The sequence below is a fragment of the Nothobranchius furzeri genome, chromosome 9, assembly GCF_043380555.1.
Source record: "Nothobranchius furzeri strain GRZ-AD chromosome 9, NfurGRZ-RIMD1, whole genome shotgun sequence".
In the NCBI taxonomy this organism is placed as follows: Eukaryota; Metazoa; Chordata; class Actinopteri; order Cyprinodontiformes; family Nothobranchiidae; genus Nothobranchius; species Nothobranchius furzeri.
In genome coordinates, this window is record NC_091749.1 from 9,790,895 (window position 1) to 9,807,558 (window position 16,664).

Below are 16,664 nucleotides of genomic sequence, written 5' to 3' on the forward strand. Positions count from 1 at the left end.
GTAAAACTTACCAGCCCTATACACGTAAAACTAACCAGCCCTATACGCGTAAAGCTAACAGCCCAATACACGTAAAACTAACCAGCCTAATACACGTAAGACTAACCAGCCCTATACACGTAAAACTAACCAGCCCTATACACGTAAAACTAACCAGCCCTATACACGTAAAAGTAGCGAGCCCTGTACACGCAAAACTAACCAGCTCTATACACATAAAACTAACCAACCAACCAGCTCTATACACGTAAAACTAACCAGCTCTATACATGTAAAACTACCCAACCAACCAAGCAACCAACCAGCTCTATACACATGAAACCAATCAACCAACAAACCCACCCTGTACACGTAACACTAACCAGACCTATACACGCAAACTTAACCAGCCCTATACACGAAACTTAACCAGCCCTATACACGAAACTTAACCAGCCCTATACACGTAAAAGTAACCAGCCCTATACGTGTAAAACTGACCAGCCCTATACATGTAAAACTGACCAGCCCTATACGCGTAAAACTGACCAGCCCTATACACGTAAAAGTAACCAGCTCTATACACATGAAACTAACCAGCTCCATACACATAAAACCAACCAACCAACCAATAAACCCACCCTATACCCGTAAAACTACCCAGCCCTATACCCGTAAAAGTAACCAGCCCTATACACGCAAAACTAAGGAGCCCTATACACGTCAAACTAACCAGCTCTATACACATAAAACTAACCGACCAACCAACCAGCTGTATACACATAAAACCAACCAACCAACAAACCCATCCTATACACGTAAAACTAACCAGCCCTATACACGCAAACTTAACCTGCCCTATACACGTAAAAGTAACCAGCCCTATACACATAAAAGTAACCAGCCCTATAAACGTAAAACTAACCAGCCCTATGAACGTAAAACTAACCAGCCCTATACACATAAAACTAATGGGCCATTTCCATCTGTACCGGGTCGGCCCGGGCCGGGTAGCATAGATTGTTTACATATCTGGGTGGCCTGGTTTTTTTCCGGGCCAACCAAGGCTCATTCTCAGCCCTCTTCTCGAGGGGGTCTGCTTCAGGCCGACCAGGGCCAACACACCCACTGCTGACAGCAAATTCACACCTTCCATTAGAGCAAGCCTCTGATTGGTGGGTAGAATCAGCCCACATGGGCTTAAGACAAGGATGTGTGGAATCAACCGGGTCAGGCTGGGGCCGACTGTGGCTACCCGGCCCGGGCCGACCCGGTACAGATGGGAATGGCCCATTACCAGCCCTATACACGTAAAACTAACCAGCCCTATACCCGTAAAACTAACCAGCCCTATACACGTAAAACTAACCAGCCCTATGAACGCAAAACTAACCAGCCCTATTCACGTAAAACCAACCAGCCCTATACACGTAAAACTAACCAGCCCTATACACGTAAAACTAACCAGCCCTATACACGTCAAACTAACCAGCTCTATACACGTCAAACTAACCAGCTCTATACACATAAAACTAACCGACCAACCAATTAGCTCTATACACATAAAACCAACCAACCAACAAGCCCACCCTATACACGTAAAACTAACCAGCCCTATACACGTAAAACTGACCAGCCCTATACACGTAAAACTGACCAGCCCTATACACGCAAACTTAACCTGCCCTATACACGCAAACTTAACCTGCCCTATACACGTAAAAGTAACCAGCCCTATACACATAAAAGTAACCAGCCCTATAAACGTAAAACTAACCAGCCCTATAAACGTAAAACTAACCAGCAATATACATGTAAAACTAATGGGCCATTTCCATCTGTACCGGGTCGGCCCGGGCCGGGTAGCGTAGTTTTTTTAGATATCTGGGTGGCCTGGTATTTTTCCGGGCCAACCAAGGCTCATTCTCAGCCCTCTTCTCGAGGGGGTCTGCTTCAGGCCGACCAGGGCCAACATACCCACTGCTGACAGCAAATTCACACCTTCCATTAGGGCAAGCCTCTGATTGGTGGGTAGAATCAGCCCACATGGGCTTAAGACAAGGATGTGTGGAATCAACCGGGTCAGGCTGGGGCCGACTGTGGCTACCCGGCCCGGGCCGACCCGGTACAGATGGAAATGGCCCATTACCAGCCCTATACACATAAAACTAACCAGCCCTATACACGTAAAACTAACCAGCCCTATACACGTAAAACTAACCAGCCCTATACACGTAAAACTAACAGCCCTATACACGTAAAACTAACCAGCCCAATACACGTAAAACTAACCAGCCCAATACACGTAAAACTAACCAGCCCAATACACGTAAAACTAACCAGCCCTATAAACGTAAAACTAACCAGCCCTATACACGTAAAACTAATGGGACATTTCCATCTGTACCGGGTCGGCACGGGCTGGGTAGCGTAGGTTGTTTACATATCTGGGTGGCCTGGTATTTTTCCGGGCCAACCAAGGCTCATTCTCAGCCCTCTTCTCGAGGGGGTCTGCTTCAGGCCGACCAGGGCCAACACACCCACTGCTGACAGCAAATTCACACCTTCCATTAGAGCAAGCCTCTGATTGGTGGGTAGAATCAGCCCGCATGGGCTCAAGACAAGGATGTGTGGAATCAACCGGGTCAGGCTGGGGCCGACTGTGGCTACCCGGCCCGGGCCGACCCGGTACAGATGGGAATGGCCCATTACCAGCCCTATACACGTAAAACTTACCAGCCCTATACACGTAAAACTAACCAGCCCTATACGCGTAAAGCTAACAGCCCAATACACGTAAAACTAACCAGCCTAATACACGTAAGACTAACCAGCCCTATACACGTAAAACTAACCAGCCCTATACACGTAAAACTAACCAGCCCTATACACGTAAAAGTAGCGAGCCCTGTACACGCAAAACTAACCAGCTCTATACACATAAAACTAACCAACCAACCAGCTCTATACACGTAAAACTAACCAGCTCTATACATGTAAAACTACCCAACCAACCAAGCAACCAACCAGCTCTATACACATGAAACCAATCAACCAACAAACCCACCCTGTACACGTAACACTAACCAGACCTATACACGCAAACTTAACCAGCCCTATACACGAAACTTAACCAGCCCTATACACGAAACTTAACCAGCCCTATACACGTAAAAGTAACCAGCCCTATACGTGTAAAACTGACCAGCCCTATACATGTAAAACTGACCAGCCCTATACGCGTAAAACTGACCAGCCCTATACACGTAAAAGTAACCAGCTCTATACACATGAAACTAACCAGCTCCATACACATAAAACCAACCAACCAACCAATAAACCCACCCTATACCCGTAAAACTACCCAGCCCTATACCCGTAAAAGTAACCAGCCCTATACACGCAAAACTAAGGAGCCCTATACACGTCAAACTAACCAGCTCTATACACATAAAACTAACCGACCAACCAACCAGCTGTATACACATAAAACCAACCAACCAACAAACCCATCCTATACACGTAAAACTAACCAGCCCTATACACGCAAACTTAACCTGCCCTATACACGTAAAAGTAACCAGCCCTATACACATAAAAGTAACCAGCCCTATAAACGTAAAACTAACCAGCCCTATGAACGTAAAACTAACCAGCCCTATACACATAAAACTAATGGGCCATTTCCATCTGTACCGGGTCGGCCCGGGCCGGGTAGCATAGATTGTTTACATATCTGGGTGGCCTGGTTTTTTTCCGGGCCAACCAAGGCTCATTCTCAGCCCTCTTCTCGAGGGGGTCTGCTTCAGGCCGACCAGGGCCAACACACCCACTGCTGACAGCAAATTCACACCTTCCATTAGAGCAAGCCTCTGATTGGTGGGTAGAATCAGCCCACATGGGCTTAAGACAAGGATGTGTGGAATCAACCGGGTCAGGCTGGGGCCGACTGTGGCTACCCGGCCCGGGCCGACCCGGTACAGATGGGAATGGCCCATTACCAGCCCTATACACGTAAAACTAACCAGCCCTATACCCGTAAAACTAACCAGCCCTATACACGTAAAACTAACCAGCCCTATGAACGCAAAACTAACCAGCCCTATTCACGTAAAACCAACCAGCCCTATACACGTAAAACTAACCAGCCCTATACACGTAAAACTAACCAGCCCTATACACGTCAAACTAACCAGCTCTATACACGTCAAACTAACCAGCTCTATACACATAAAACTAACCGACCAACCAATTAGCTCTATACACATAAAACCAACCAACCAACAAGCCCACCCTATACACGTAAAACTAACCAGCCCTATACACGTAAAACTGACCAGCCCTATACACGTAAAACTGACCAGCCCTATACACGCAAACTTAACCTGCCCTATACACGCAAACTTAACCTGCCCTATACACGTAAAAGTAACCAGCCCTATACACATAAAAGTAACCAGCCCTATAAACGTAAAACTAACCAGCCCTATAAACGTAAAACTAACCAGCAATATACATGTAAAACTAATGGGCCATTTCCATCTGTACCGGGTCGGCCCGGGCCGGGTAGCGTAGTTTTTTTAGATATCTGGGTGGCCTGGTATTTTTCCGGGCCAACCAAGGCTCATTCTCAGCCCTCTTCTCGAGGGGGTCTGCTTCAGGCCGACCAGGGCCAACATACCCACTGCTGACAGCAAATTCACACCTTCCATTAGGGCAAGCCTCTGATTGGTGGGTAGAATCAGCCCACATGGGCTTAAGACAAGGATGTGTGGAATCAACCGGGTCAGGCTGGGGCCGACTGTGGCTACCCGGCCCGGGCCGACCCGGTACAGATGGAAATGGCCCATTACCAGCCCTATACACATAAAACTAACCAGCCCTATACACGTAAAACTAACCAGCCCTATACACGTAAAACTAACCAGCCCTATACACGTAAAACTAACAGCCCTATACACGTAAAACTAACCAGCCCAATACACGTAAAACTAACCAGCCCAATACACGTAAAACTAACCAGCCCAATACACGTAAAACTAACCAGCCCTATAAACGTAAAACTAACCAGCCCTATACACGTAAAACTAATGGGACATTTCCATCTGTACCGGGTCGGCACGGGCTGGGTAGCGTAGGTTGTTTACATATCTGGGTGGCCTGGTATTTTTCCGGGCCAACCAAGGCTCATTCTCAGCCCTCTTCTCGAGGGGGTCTGCTTCAGGCCGACCAGGGCCAACACACCCACTGCTGACAGCAAATTCACACCTTCCATTAGAGCAAGCCTCTGATTGGTGGGTAGAATCAGCCCGCATGGGCTCAAGACAAGGATGTGTGGAATCAACCGGGTCAGGCTGGGGCCGACTGTGGCTACCCGGCCCGGGCCGACCCGGTACAGATGGGAATGGCCCATTACCAGCCCTATACACGTAAAACTTACCAGCCCTATACACGTAAAACTAACCAGCCCTATACGCGTAAAGCTAACAGCCCAATACACGTAAAACTAACCAGCCTAATACACGTAAAACTAACCAGCCCTATACACGTAAAACTAACCAGCCCTATACACGTAAAACTAACCAGCCCTATACACGTAAAAGTAACCAGCCCTATACACATAAAACTGACCAGCCCTATACACGTAAAACTAACCAGCCCTATACATGTAAAACTAACCAGCTCTATACACGTAAAACGAATCAACCAACCAACCAGCTCTATACACGTAAAACTGACCAGCCCTATACACGTAAAACTAACCAGCTCTATACACATAAAACTAACCAGCTCTATACACCTTAAACTTACCAACCAACCAACCAGCTCTATACACATAAAACTAACCAGCTTCATACACATAAAACCAACCAACCAATCAACAAACCCACCCTATACACGTAAAACTAACCAGCCCTATACATGTAAAACTAACCAGCCCTATACACGTAAAACTAACCAGCCCTGTACACGTAAAACTAACCAGCCCTATACACGTAAAACTAACCAGCCCTATACACGTAAAACTGACCAGCCCTATACACGTTAAACTGACCAGCCCTATACACGTAAAACTAACCAGCTCTATGCACGTAAAACTAACCAACCAACCAACCAGCTCTATACACGTAAAACTAACCAGCTCTATACACGTAATACTAACCAACAACCAAGCAACCAACCAGCTCTATACACATAAAACTAACCAACCAACAAACCCACCCTATGCATGTAACACTAACCAGCCCTGTACACGCAAACTTAACCAGCCCTATACACGTAAAAGTAACGAGCCCTATACACGTAAAACTAACCAGCTCTATACACATAAAACTAACCAACCAACCAACCAGCTCTATAATCGTAAAACTAACCAGCTCTATACACGTAAAACTAACCAACAAACAAGCGACCAACCAGCTCTATACACATAAAACCAACCAAACAACAAACCCACCCTATACACGTAACACTAACCAGCCCTATACACGTAATACTAACCAGCCCTATACACGCAAACTTAACCAGCCCTATATACGTAAAAGTAACCAGCCCTATCACGTAACACTGACCAGCCCTATTCACGTAAAACTAACCAGCCCTATACACGTAAAACTGACCAGCCCTATACACGTAAAACTGACCAGCCCTATACATGTAAAACTAACCAGCTCTATACACGTAAAACTAACCAGCTCTATACACGTAAAACTAACCAGCTCCATACACGTAAAACTAACCAGCTCCATACACGTAAGACTAACCAGCTCCATACACGTAAAACTAACCAGCTCCATACACATAAAACCAACCAACCAACCAACAAACCAGCCCTATACCCGTAAAACTAACCAGCCCTATACACGTAAAACTAACGAGCTCTATACACGTAAAATTAACCAGCTCTATACACGTAAAACTAACCAGCTCTATACACATAAAACTAACCAGCTCTATACACGTAAAACTAACCAGCTCTATACACGTAAAACTAACCAACCAACCAGCTCTATACACGTAAAACCAACCAACCAACCAACAAACCCACCCTATACCCATAAAACTAACCAGCCCTATACACGCAAAACTAACCAGCCCTATACACGTAAAACTAACCAGCCCTATACACGTAAAAGTAGCGAGCCCTGTACACGCAAAACTAACCAGCTCTATACACATAAAACTAACCAACCAACCAGCTCTATACACGTAAAACTAACCAGCTCTATACATGTAAAACTACCCAACCAACCAAGCAACCAACCAGCTCTATACACATGAAACCAATCAACCAACAAACCCACCCTGTACACGTAACACTAACCAGCCCTATACACGCAAACTTAACCAGCCCTATACACGAAACTTAACCAGCCCTATACACGAAACTTAACCAGCCCTATACACGTAAAAGTAACCAGCCCTATACGTGTAAAACTGACCAGCCCTGTACATGTAAAACTGACCAGCCCTATACGCGTAAAACTGACCAGCCCTATACACGTAAAAGTAACCAGCTCTATACACATGAAACTAACCAGCTCCATACACATAAAACCAACCAACCAACCAATAAACCCACCCTATACCCGTAAAACTACCCAGCCCTATACCCGTAAAAGTAACCAGCCCTATACACGCAAAACTAAGGAGCCCTATACACGTCAAACTAACCAGCTCTATACACATAAAACTAACCGACCAACCAACCAGCTGTATACACATAAAACCAACCAACCAACAAACCCACCCTATACACGTAAAACTAACCAGCCCTATACACATAAAAGTAACCAGCCCTATAAACGTAAAACTAACCAGCCCTATGAACGTAAAACTAACCAGCCCTATACACATAAAACTAATGGGCCATTTCCATCTGTACCGGGTCGGCCCGGGCCGGGTAGCATAGATTGTTTACATATCTGGGTGGCCTGGTATTTTTCCGGGCCAACCAAGGCTCATTCTCAGCCCTCTTCTCGAGGGGGTCTGCTTCAGGCCGACCAGGGCCAACACACCCACTGCTGACAGCAAATTCACACCTTCCATTAGAGCAAGCCTCTGATTGGTGGGTAGAATCAGCCCACATGGGCTTAAGACAAGGATGTGTGGAATCAACCGGGTCAGGCTGGGGCCGACTGTGGCTACCCGGCCCGGGCCGACCCGGTACAGATGGGAATGGCCCATTACCAGCCCTATACACGTAAAACTAACCAGCCCTATACCCGTAAAACTAACCAGCCCTATACACGTAAAACTAACCAGCCCTATGAACGCAAAACTAACCAGCCCTATTCACGTAAAACCAACCAGCCCTATACACGTAAAACTAACCAGCCCTATACACGTAAAACTAACCAGCCCTATACACGTCAAACTAACCAGCTCTATACACGTCAAACTAACCAGCTCTATACACATAAAACTAACCGACCAACCAATTAGCTCTATACACATAAAACCAACCAACCAACAAGCCCACCCTATACACGTAAAATAACCAGCCCTATACACGTAAAACTGACCAGCCCTATACACGTAAAACTGACCAGCCCTATACACGCAAACTTAACCTGCCCTATACACGCAAACTTAACCTGCCCTATACACGTAAAAGTAACCAGCCCTATACACATAAAAGTAACCAGCCCTATAAACGTAAAACTAACCAGCCCTATAAACGTAAAACTAACCAGCAATATACACGTAAAACTAATGGGCCATTTCCATCTGTACCGGGTCGGCCCGGGCCGGGTAGCATAGGTTTTTTAGATATCTGGGTGGCCTGGTATTTTTCCGGGCCAACCAAGGCTCATTCTCAGCCCTCTTCTCGAGGGGGTCTGCTTCAGGCCGAGCAGGGCCAACATACCCACTGCTGACAGCAAATTCACACCTTCCATTAGGGCAAGCCTCTGATTGGTGGGTAGAATCAGCCCACATGGGCTTAAGACAAGGATGTGTGGAATCAACCGGGTCAGGCTGGGGCCGACTGTGGCTACCCGGCCCGGGCCGACCCGGTACAGATGGAAATGGCCCATTACCAGCCCTATACACGTAAAACTAACCAGCCCTATACACGTAAAACTAACCAGCCCTATACACGTAAAACTAACAGCCCTATACACGTAAAACTAACCAGCCCAATACACGTAAAACTAACCAGCCCAATACACGTAAAACTAACCAGCCCAATACACGTAAAACTAACCAGCCCTATACACGTAAAACTAGCCAGCCCTATACACGTAAAACTAACCAGCCCTATACACGTAAAACTAATGGGACATTTCCATCTGTACCGGGTCGGCACGGGCTGGGTAGTGTAGGTTGTTTACATATCTGGGTGGCCTGGTATTTTTCCGGGCCAACCAAGGCTCATTCTCAGCCCTCTGCTCGAGGGGGTCTGCTTCAGGCCGACCAGGGCCAACACACCCACTGCTGACAGCAAATTCACACCTTCCATTAGAGCAAGCCTCTGATTGGTGGGTAGAATCAGCCCGCATGGGCTTAAGACAAGGATGTGTGGAATCAACCGGGTCAGGCTGGGGCCGACTGTGGCTACCCGGCCCGGGCCGACCCGGTACAGATGGGAATGGCCCATTACCAGCCCTATACACGTAAAACTAACCAGCCCTATACACGTAAAACTAACCAGCCCTATACGCGTAAAGCTAACAGCCCAATACACGTAAAACTAACCAGCCCAATACACGTAAAACTAACCAGCCCTATACACGTAAAACTAACCAGCCCTATACACGTAAAACTAACCAGCCCTATACACGTAAAAGTAACCAGCCCTATACACGTAAAACTGACCAGCCCTATACACGTAAAACTAACCCGCCCTATACATGTAAACCTAACCAGCTCTATACACGTAAAACGAATCAACCAACCAACCAGCTCTATACACGTAAAACTGACCAGCCCTATACATGTAAAACTAACCAGCTCTATACACATAAAACTAACCAGCTCTATACACCTTAAACTTACCAACCAACCAACCAGCTCTATACACATAAAACTAACCAGCTCCATACACATAAAACCAACCAACCAACCAACAAACCCACCCTATACACGTAAAACTAACCAGCCCTATACACGTAAAACTAACCAGCCCTATACACGTAAAACTAACCAGCCCTGTACACGTAAAACTACCAGCCCTATACACGTAAAACTAACCAGCCCTATACACGTAAAACTGACCAGCCCTATACACGTAAAACTGACCAGCCCTATACACGTAAAACTAACCAGCTCTATACACGTAAAACTAACCAACCAACCAACCAGCTCTATACACGTAAAACTAACCAGCTCTATACACGTAAAACTAACCAACAACTAAGCAACCAACCAGTTTTATACACATAAAACTAACCAACCAACAAACCCACCCTATGCATGTAACACTAACCAGCCCTGTACACGCAAACTTAACCAGCCCTATACACGTAAAAGTAACCAGCCCTATACACGTAAAAGTAACCAGCCCTATACATGTAAAAGTAACCAGCCCTATACACGTAAAACTGACCAGCCCTATACATGTAAAACTGACCAGCCCTATACACGTAAAACTAACCAGGCCTATACACGTAAAACTTACCAACCAACCAACTAGCTCTATACACATAAAACCAACCAACCAACCAACAAACCCACCCTATACCCGTAAAACTAACCAGCCCTATACACGTAAAACTGACCAGCCCTATACACGTAAAACTGACCAGCCCTATACACGTAAAACTAACCAGCCCTATACACGTAAAACTTACCAACCAACCAACTAGCTCTATACACATAAAACCAACCAACCAACCAACAAACCCACCCTATACCCGTAAAACTAACCAGCCCTATACCCGTAAAACTAACCAGCCCTATACATGCAAAACTAACCAGCCTTATACACGTAAAACTGACCAGCCCTATACACGTAAAACTGACCAGCCCTATACACGTAAAACTGACCAGCCCTATACACGTAAAACTGACCAGCCCTATACACTTAAAACTGACCAGCCCTATACACGTAAAACTGACCAGCCCTATTCACGTAAAACTGACCAGCCCTATACACGTAAAACTGACCAGCCCTGTAGACGTAAAACTAACCAGCTCTATACACATAAAACCAACCAACCAACAAACCCAACCTATACCCGTAAAACTAACCAGCCCTATACACGCAAAACTAACCAGCCCTATACACGCAAAACTAACCATCCCTATACACGTAAAACTAACGAGCCCTATACACGTAAAACTAACGAGCCATATACACGTAAAACTAACCAACCTTCCAGCTCTAAAAACGTAAAATTAACCAGCTCTATACACGTAAAACTAACCAACCAACAAACCAGCCCTATACACATAAAACTAACCAGCCCTATACACGCAAACTTAACCAGCCGTATACACATAAATGTAACCAGCCCTATACACGTAAAAGTAACCAGCCCTATACACGTAAAAGTAACCAGCCCTATACACGTAAAAGTAACCAGCCCTATACACGTAAAAGTTGCCAGCCCTATACACGTAAAAGTAACCAGCCCTATACATGTAAAACTAACCAGCCCTACACACGTTAAACTAACCAGCCCTATACACGTAAAACTAACCAGCCCTACACACGTAAAACTGACCAGCCCTATACACGTAAAACTGACCAGCCCTATACACGTAAAACTGACCAGCCCTATACACGTAAAACTAACCAGCCCTATACACGTAAAACTGACCAGCCCTATACATGTAAAACTGACCAGCCCTATACACGTAAAACTGACCAGCCCTATACACGTAAAACTGACCAGCTCTAAACACATAAAACTAACCAGCTATATACACGTAAAACAAACTAACCAACCAACAAACCCACCCTATACCCGTAAAACTAACCAGCCTTATACCCGTAAAACTAACCAGCCCTATACACGCAAAACTAACCAGCCCTATACACGCAAAACTAACCAGCCCTGTACACGTAAAACTAACGAGCCCTATACACGTAAAACTAACGAGCCCTATACATGTAAAACTAACCAGCTCTATACACATAAAACTAACCAACCAACCAACCAGCTCTATACACGTAAAACTAACCAGCTCTATACACGTAAAACTAACCAACCAACAAACCAGCCCTATACCAGTAAAAGTAACCAGCCCTATACACGTAAAAGTAACCAGCCATATACATGTAAAACTGACCAGCCCTACACACGTTAAACTAACCAGTTCTACACATGTTAAACTTACCAGCCCTATACACGTAAAACTAACCAGCCCTATACACGTAAAACTGACCAGCCCTGTACAAGTAAAACTGACCAGCCCTATACACGTAAAACTAACCAGCCCTATACACGTAAAACTAACCAGCCCTATACACGTAAAACTAACAGCCCAGTACACGTAAAACTAACCAGCCCAATTCACGTAAAACTAACCAGCCCTATACACAAAAAACTAACCAGCTCTATACACGTAAAACTAACCAACCAACCAACCAGCTCTATACACGTAAAACTAACAAGCTCTATACACGTAAAACTAACCAGCTCTATAGATGTAAAACTAACCAACCAACCAACCAGCTATATACACGTAAAACCAACCAACCAACCAACAAACCCACCCTATACACGTAAAACTAACCAGCCCTATACACGTAAAACTAACCAGCCCTATACACGTAAAACTAAACAGCCCTATACACGTAAAACTAACCAGCCCTATACACGTAAAACTAACCAGCCCTATACACGTAAAACTGACCAGCCCTATACACGTAAAACTGACCAGCCCTATACACGTAAAACTAACCAGCTCTATACACGTAAAACTAACCAACCAACCAACCAGCTCTATACACGTAAAAACTAACCAGCTCTATACACGTAAAACTAACCAACAACTAAGCAACCAACCAGCTCTATACACATAAAACTAACCAACCAACAAACCCACCCTATACACCTAACACTAACCAGCCCTGTACACGCAAACTTAACCAGCCCTATACACGTAAAAGTAACCAGCCCTATACACGTAAAAGTAACCAGCCCTATACACGTAAAAGTAACCAGCCCTATACACGTAAAACTGACCAGCCCTATACTCATAAAACTGACCAGCCCTATACACGTAAAACTGACCAGCCCTATACACGTAAAACTAACCAGCCCTATACACGTAAAACTGACCAGCCCTATACACGTAAAACTGACCAGCCCTATACACGTAAAAGTGACCAGCCCTATACACGTAAAACTGACCAGCCCTATACACGTAAAACTGACCAGCCCTATACACATAAAACTGACCAGCCCTATAAACGTAAAACTGACCAGCTCTGTACATGTAAAACTAACCAGCTCTGTACACGTAAAACTAACCAGCTCTGTACACGTAAATCTAACCAGCTCTATACACGTAAAACTAACCAGCTCTATACACGCAAAACTAACCAGCTCCATACACATAAAACCAACCAACCAACCAACCAACCAACAACCAACAAACCCACCCTATACCAACAAACCCAACCGATACCCGTAAAACTAACCAGCCCTATACACGCAAAACTAACGAGCCCTATACACGTAAAACTAACGAGCCTTATACACGTAAATCTAACGAGCCCTATACACGTAAAACTAACCAGCTCTATACACATAAAACTAACCAACCAACCAAACAGCTCTATACACGTAAAACTAACCAGCTCTATACACGTAAAACTAACCAACCAACAAACCAGCCCTATACACGTAAAACTAACCAGCCCTATACACGCAAACTTAACCAGCCCTATACACATAAATGTAACCAGCCCTATACACGTAAAAGTGACCAGCCCTATACACGTAAAAGTAACCAGCCCTATACACGTAAAAGTAACCAGCCCTATACACGTAAAAGTAACCAGCCCTATACATGTAAAACTGACCAGCCCTATACACGTTAAACTAACCAGCCCTATACACGTAAAACTAACCAGCCCTATACATGTAAAACTGACCAGCCCTATACACGTAAAACTGACCAGCCCTATACACGTAAAACTGACCAGCCCTATACACGTAAAACTAACCAGCCCTATACACGTAAAACTAACCAGCCCTATACACGTAAAACTGACCAGCCCTATACACGTATAACTGACCAGCCCTATACACGTATAACTGACCAGCCCTATACATGTAAAACTAACCAGCTCTATACACGTAAAACTTACCAACCAACCAACCAGCTCTATACACATAAAACTAACCAGCTCCATACACATAAAACCAACCAGCCAACAAACCCACCCTATACCCGTAAAACTAACCAGCCCTATACCCGTAAAACTAACCAGCCCTATACACGCAAAACTAACCAGCCCTATACACGTAAAACTAACCAGCCCTATACACGTAAAACTAGCCAGCCCTATACACGTAAAACTAACAAGCCCTATACACGTCAAACTAACCAGCTCTATGCACATAAAACTAACCGACCAACCAACCAGCTCTATACACATAAAACCAACCAACCAACCCACCCTATACACATAACACTAACCAGCCCTATACACGCAAACTTAACCAGCCCTATACACGTAAAAGTAACCAGCCCTATACACGTAAAACTGACCAGCCCTATACACGTCTAGCTGACCAGCCCTATACATGTAAAACTAACCAGCTCTATACATGTAAAACTTACCAACCAACCAACCAGCTCTATACACATAAAACTAAACAGCTCCATACACATAAAACCAACCAACCAACCAACAAACCCACCCTATACCCGTAAAACTAAACAGCCCTATACCCGTAAAACTAACCAGCCCTATACACGCAAAACTAACCAGCCCTATACATGTAAAACTAACCAGCCCTATACACGTAAAACTAAACAGCCCTATACACGTAAAACTAACGAGCCCTATACACGTCAAACTAACCAGCTCTATACACATAAAACTAACCGACCAACCAATCAGCTCTATACACGTAAAACTAACCAGCTCTATACACGTAAAACTAACCGACCAACCAACCAGCTCTATACACATAAAACCAACCAACCAACCCACCCTATACACGTAACACTAACCAGCCCTATACACGCAAACTTAACCAGCCCTATACACGTAAAAGTAACCAGCCCTATACACGTAAAACTGACCAGCCCTATACACGTATAATTGACCAGCCCTATACACGTAAAACTAACCAGCTCTATACACTTAAAACTAACAAGCCCTATACATGTAAAAGTAACCAGCCCTATACACGTAAAACTGACCAGCCCTATACACGTAAAACTGACCAGCCCTATACACGTAAAACTGACCAGCCCTATACATGTAAAACTAACGAGCCCTATACACGTAAAACTAACCAGCTCTATACACATAAAACCAACCAACCAACCAACCAACCAGCTCTATACATGTAAAACTAACCAGCTCTATACACGTAAAACTAACCAACAAGCAAGCAACCAACCAGCTCTATACACATAAAACCAACCAACCAACAAACCCACCCTATACACGTAACACTAACCAGCCCTGTACACGCAAACTTAACCAGCCCTATACACGTAAAAGTAACCAGCCCTATACACGTAAAACTGACCAGCCCTATACACGTAAAACTGACCAGCCCTATACACGTAAAACTGACCATCCCTATACACGTAAAACTAACCATCTCTATACACATAAAACTAACCAGCTCTATATACATAAAACTTACCAACCAACCAACCAGCTCTATACACATAAAACCAACCAACCAACAAACCCACCCTATACCCGTAAAACTAACCAGCCCTATACCCGTAAAACTAACCAGCCCTATACACGCAAAACTAACCAACCCTATACACGTAAAACTGACCAGCCCTATACACGTAAAACTGACCAGCCCCATACACGTAAAACTGACCAGCCCCATACACGTAAAACTGACCAGCCCTATACACGTAAAACTGACCAGCCCTATACACGTAAAACTGACCAGCCCTATACACGTAAAACTGACCAGCCCTGTACACGTAAAACTAACCAGCTCTATACACATAAAACCAACCAACCAACAAACCCAACCGATACCCGTAAAACTAACCAGCCCTATACACGTAAAACTAACCAGCCCTATACACGTAAAACTAACCAGCCCTATACACGTAAAACTGACCAGCCGTATACACGTAAAACTGACCAGCCCTATACACGTAAAACTGACCAGCCCTATACACGTAAAACTGACCAGCTCTATACACATAAAACTAACCAGCTCTATTCACGTAAAACTTACCAACCAACCAACCAGCTCTATACACATAAAATTAACCAGTTCCATACACATAAAACCAACCAACCAACCAACAAACCCATCCTATACCCGTAAAACTAACCAGCCCTATACCCGTAAAACTAACTAGCCCTATACCCGTAAAACTAACCAGCCCTATACACGTAAAACTAACCAGCCCTATACACGTAAAACTAACAGCCCTATACACGTAAAACTAACCAGCCCAATACTCTTAAAACTAACCAGCCCAATACACGTAAAACTAACCAGCCCTATACACGTAAAACTAACCAGCCCTATACACGTAAAACTAATGGGCCATTTCCATCTGTACCG